We start from the raw sequence: 6367 nt of genomic DNA on the forward strand, positions 1-6367 counted from the left end.
ACTGAATAATTTATCTCAATTCACAAATGTCAAATTAGGTAATTTAATATTTTCTGGATTAGGGTTTAATTCTGCAGTTTAGGGTTGGTGTGCTATTATCTATTGGGCAGTGCTGTGCACAATTCTGTTTTGAAGCGTCAGCATCTGCGCTATGGTTGCTGTTACAAAATAGTGCAATTCAGCTGTGTGTGCATACCACCAGTGATGTGGAATTATAGCAGAGTGACTTTTTGCTTTTAATTCCTGCCCTGGGTGCCTTAAACACACTGTGGACAGGAAAGCCTTATTAGTTTATCTACATAGGGGCATCAGGGACAGTCTGCTCCCTTTTGGGCTAGGGAAAAAAATATTAAGTATTCAGATATACACATTCTTTTACATCATATCCTACATTCCCTGTTGATAGTTACCCAGCACATTTCATTCTAGCACAGACAAAGGATATATGTATATTCACAATGTACAAACACTTTCAGAATTGGTCTCACAAAAGGAATTTTGAAGGCAGAGTACATTCTTAGGAGAACCCTTTTAGGAGTGGGGCTGGTAGAAAAAAGTGCATCAAGTGGCTTTTTGTTTGTCCTCTACCAGGGAGGAAAAATAATAGTGTCACTAGGACAAATATAGGAAAAAAATGTTGGTGTTTTTCCTATTTTTGCTCTTTAAATATGTGGCTTTGTGCATCATCCATTAAGCAGGCAAAAAATGTTACTTAAAGACCTCTGGAGTCTCGAGCAGTTGAGTAGATAATGTGCTGTCAACCAAGACAGGGGATAACATGGCATTGACTCAGATTTATCTTAATCCTCACATCCTGTGGCAGCAACAACACCCAGTCCTTACAGAGGCTCAGCCCTGGGTTCCCACCAGTGACATTTGCCCCCTGCTTGAAGCCTTTGTGACTCTTACATTACCTGTTCTGCCTTCTTGGGAGATAAAATCTGCAGAACAATTATGTGACTGGGTATCCTAACATTTCCCTCAAGCCTTAAAGTCTCTGCACCACACATTAAACATTTTCTACTTAAAATACTCTAGAAGTCGCTATGATTTAAAATTAGTAGACCATGGTATTCTGATTTTCTTTATTATGATGTGAGGTTACTGACCTTTCAGTAACTGCCCTGCTGGGATTTTTGTAATGTCCTGATATATGTGAAAAAGTCTTTTTTGCTGTTGTTTTGTTTTTGGCACCATGACTTCAGAGTGAATTTCTTTCTGTGATTATAAATACACACTATCTAAAAATTGGTTCCAGTCTAGGATTGACCTTATCTGATTGAAGAAAAATTAAGGCTAAAGTTTATCTGAACACCCAAGACAGTCAACATTTGCTTCAGACAAATAAACCCCACCACTAAGTCTTAGAATGCTGGAGGAAATTTGGCAAGAATGAAGAAATTCCTCTCTAACATTAAGGAACATTTTAATAACATGTAATTTAACTCAAGGATATTGTGGAACAGTGAGTCCACTGATACCAGCAGAGTCTGGTTGATGTGAACTTATTCTAGTGACAATGTGAAGAGTGTAGCAACAACTATCTTTGCAAACCTCGAATGGATTTGATTGATTTTGGTAGAGGATGGTGCTCAGAGACCATAATTCTGACCAGCTGTGGTGAAAAAGGTTCATCTGAGGAGGGGGAGAGTAGAACACAGTGGCAGAAACTGCACCAAGCTACAAACACAATTCAAAGCCTTTCTGCTAATTTATGTAAAATTTATTTAAAGTTTTCAGTAAAATGTCTAAGCTAGTGATCAAACAAATTAAGAATTCTGCTACTGTATTTTTTAAAAATATAACAAACCCAGTCTGTTTGAGCTTTTAATTTGAAATATTTCTCAATGTTCTTCAACTTTCAAGCACTAAACTAAACGAAGATTGCCAATTGGAAGACCAGCATGAAATAATTTTTACTCTAAACATTTTTTCCCATGCAAGTTAGATTTTTGAACTCTAATTATGCCACAGTTTTGCACGTTTTAGTACATAAATGAATCATGATGTGGCTGAATTTCAATCCTGAATAGCTCACTTGAGAAAGACTGAACTTGATAAGCAAGTTTAAGCCCAGTACTGTTATGGGCTTCTGATAAATAGAATTAAACCTATACCTTTGAGGTATTTTACGGCTCTCCTTTCAAAGGTTTCAGAATGCTTTTCTAACAACAGTAATAAAGTAATCCAAAAACACATTTGTGAGTTACTTTTCTTCAGAAAAGATTAATACTTGTCAAAGCAAAGTAATTGAATTCCTCAAGGTCAGGGAGCAAACCTTTGTGAGTGGGAACAAAAGAAGCCATTCACTGCACCTCTGCCATGAGATGGGTCTGCTCATCAGGCTGTATCCATGGCACTGGCCTGGGATAGTTAAAAGTAGCATGCAAAGGTTGCCAACTGGTCAGTTCCCAGTGCTAGAAGTAGAAAACACTTCCAAATTTAGCCAAAGCAATAAAATGTTCCAGTTGCGCACTTTGCGGTTGTCCTTTATGACTCTGAGGTTATGATGAATATTCTTATGCAAAATCTTCTGTCAACAACTACACCATTCTCTGGCACTTGGCCATTCTTGCTATTAATTCTGCAACCTATGCACAAAGACACATTACAGGGAGATTAACATTTTTCTGGCTGATAAAGCCTCTCAAGTGTGAGGCCAGCGACCAGCTAGGACAGCCTGTTCAGATCCATTACCCACACAACCCTGAGATGTGCAAGAATTAACCAGTCCTCTTACATGGACCTTGAACAAATTCAAAGGCAACCATAGCTGGGAAGAAAAGTAGCACACTAGCATGGATGAAGGAGAATCAAAAAAACCTCTTAAGTTTAAGAAAGGGGAAAAAGTAGGGACAATAGCTGACACATACTATATGGCAACAGGGAATGGGGATATTCACAAAAACTAGTTTAACCTGGTGAAGCTAATGAGTAAGGCACCTTTTTTAGCTAAAGGACAGATATAAATTCCTCTCCAGGGTGACTTCTAGCAGAAATTAAACTTAGCCATCATTGTGAAGGAACTAAGGCAGTGTAGCTTCCCTTTGTGAGTCTTGTCCTTCCCTTTTATCTCTGCTACAGAATTTCTGTCATGGGGTGTTATTAATTTGTTTTCTTGGAGTCATGTTTGCATATTTCCACAAAAATGTCCTTACTTGATCCCTCTTACATTTTACAGGAAAACACAAATGCATGAAACAAGGAGCTCACAGCCTCCTTTCTCATAAGAGCTGCATGCCCCGTTCTCAAAAGAATGAGTTCAGCAGCATTTCACTACACCAGCTTCCAAACATAGGGCTCTAGAGATTTTAACAGAACAGTTGAACTAGAAATGATTAATTTATGAGCAACATTTACCCTAAATTGGCAGGGAAGTGTGGAGTAAAACTCCGCTTGGATTTACTCTCCAGGAAATCTAAAAGCCTTGACAACACCTCGAGCTTGAGCCGGCAGGAGGGCTGCTCCTTCCAACAGGTCTGGAATTTCACCCTCTGATTTTGGGCTTGATGTTTGGAAGCATGCTGATTAAAATATTTTTTCTGTCTGTCCCTGGTTAGGTAATACTAAAAGTTTTTAACTGTTCTTTCAAGAAATAAAATTCTGGTAGGAAAAAGAAATTAAAAAAGCTGGGATTATTGGTACGAAGCTGATGGAACACGTCTTACTATATCAACCAAAAAATACACACTTTATTAATTATGACTGCCTGCAAATAATTTGGAGACAGCATACAACAGAATCTCTTTCAAGCAGCTTTTGAATTCATTTTTCTTTAAGCCTACAAGTTAGTTAGTATCATCTCAATATTCTACCAGTTAAACACCCTTGAGTCAGTGACTTTCTGCAGTAAAATTACATGAGTTGACCATCAGCAATCTGTAACAATGTTAATGTACCAAATCCACTATAGTTTCTTCTGTTACTGTACAAATAACAACTTGTTGCACAAAGAGAAGAAAAATATTAACACAAAGAAAAAAAAGGCATCTGAAACTTAATTTCTAAATGTAAATTCAAAAAAATCATGATCCTAAAAATAAAGATAACCCCAAGTGTCTTATGGAGGGAAAATTTGGAGATGATAATTGTTTACAGCAATATTTTGACTTCTTATAAAAGCCAGCTTGGAAACTGTTTTACTTCCAAAATCAAGAACAATCCACATTAGGTGTTAAAAGCAATCGTGCTAGAAACAAATGACTTGACAGAAAAGACACAATCTAGAATTTTTTCTTGCAAAAGCAAATGAAATCTTGCTAGGAGATAAAAATGTAATGGGAAAAAGCACATTAATTTTTTGTTGGATGGTTCTTCGGGGTAAACAAAACTCATCCTCATCTCCTTACAAAGGAAACCCAGACAATCTTTCCACAAATTAGTGGGTGAGCCAATTACTACAATGGAAAGAATTAATAAAAAATTATTTAATTTTTTAAAAAAAACTCTATCTCTTTCGGTACACACCATTAAAAACATAATATATATGTGGAAGTCTGCATCTAATTTATTCAGCAGTTTTCTGAGGAAAAACTTCCTGCATGCTTGCTCAAAACATTAAATTAAGTACCTTCTATACTAACAACTTTAAAGCTTATCAGATGAAGGAATAATGGAAAAAAGCCTCAATACTCACATTTAGTTTTCAGCTGCTTCTCTCGGTAACTTGCGCAGTAAAATAAAGGAAGAAATAATTACACGTCTTCACAGAAACAAGCATCCATCAAGTCCAAAAGAAACAGCACACTTTGCCAGAGCTATTTGAGGGTCCCATCCGAATTTGCCTGGATGGGGGAAGGCTGAGGGTCAGTTTGTTTCCCTTAGACCTCATGACATGCAAATATGTGGCTGCCTCACCACTGAATCAAATCATTCTTTGACATGCTGTGTTTAGAAATGGCAAATGCATACCATGTAGGAGGTTCTTAAAGGAACATATTTCTGAGACTTCTCAAAAGGAAAAAGGCATTTCTGTTAAAAAACAAAACTATTCAGTGCAAGGGCAAAAAGAAAGTAAGATGGAACATTATTCATCCCCAGATACACACTAGTTCATGCATAATGCATTCAAAAGACATCATGTGGGCTTGTAAATCAGAAAAGAAAAAGAAAAGTTGCAATTACTGAAGTCTGATTGTTGTGTACAGGAAACCATCTCAGGGGAGGTGGGGTGGGGGCAGGAAAAAAACCTCCTCCAGTTTCAGGAAAGACGTTCAGGGACACAGTAGAATTCAAAATTCTGACACGGCTGAAGCATTTTCTGGGCTGTTACCATTTGCTGCTTTCCACCAGGTGCTCACAAGGATTACCATCAGTGTGGCAGCAATGGACTCCTCTAGGCTCTTTCTCAATATTTCCCAGTATTTCTGGCTTTTGAGTCACAGCCCCCTCCTTTACTTTCTGCTTGGGCCCAACAGGGGCCAGCTCTCACAGACAGGCTCCAGCATGCACAGAGCATTCAGAGGTCCTTGTACTTTGCATATGATTCTATGCAGACCCTTAACCAAGTGCAGCTGAAAGTCAGGATATTGTGTCCATTTAAAAAAGCAGGCTGAGGTTATGCAGAGTGAAGAAAGGATGGCTGCTTGTGGTATGAACCACAACTGACCTCAAGGCAGATTTTTCCACAACCAAGAGCCAATAGATCTGAATCACTTAGTCTACAACGTCAAGTGGGTGGGAGCTGTTCAGCATCAGAGATAGAAGAAAGATGGAAATGTTTGAATGGTTTAAATATGTATTACGTTATCTTAGTACTTTGGTAAAATTGCCAAATCTGGACATGTTCTGGAGGTTATCTGTGTCTAGATAGTGTCTCACAGTTAAGACTGATCCTCTGACTACTATTGCCAAGACCTGATGATCTCTGCTTGTAGTCTTGTTAAACCTCTCCAGACATGCAGTCGTTACTTAAACAAGACTGATCTATTTCCTCCTGTTTTAATTTGTTCTACAAGTTTTATTTATACCAAGGACCTTTAATTTCAAGCCTGTGATTTTAGCAGATTGAGGAGAGAGAGGACCAGTTAGGTGTGAATTTGAGTCTAGAATGAGAATCATAAATAGTTTTCTCTTGCCTTCCTTCCAGAAAGGAAAAAACCCAATAGTACAGTTCTTAACCAAGTACCTTTTCAAGTTCATAAATCAGATCCAGACAGAAGTATTTCTCAAGCAGATCTGTTGAGAGAGCTAATGACACTTAGAAATACTAACACAATATGTTCTTGCCATCAAGGACGAGAAGTTCAGACACATCCTATTGCACATCACTTTTCTTATGATTCAAAGACTACCCTCAAACTTGTCTAAGCTGTAGATAGAGATAAGAACTGTATTAATAGAAGACAGGCCCAGAGAAACTTCTAAA

Source organism: Melospiza georgiana, chromosome 3 (genome assembly GCF_028018845.1).
Source record: "Melospiza georgiana isolate bMelGeo1 chromosome 3, bMelGeo1.pri, whole genome shotgun sequence".
NCBI lineage: Eukaryota > Metazoa > Chordata > Aves > Passeriformes > Passerellidae > Melospiza > Melospiza georgiana.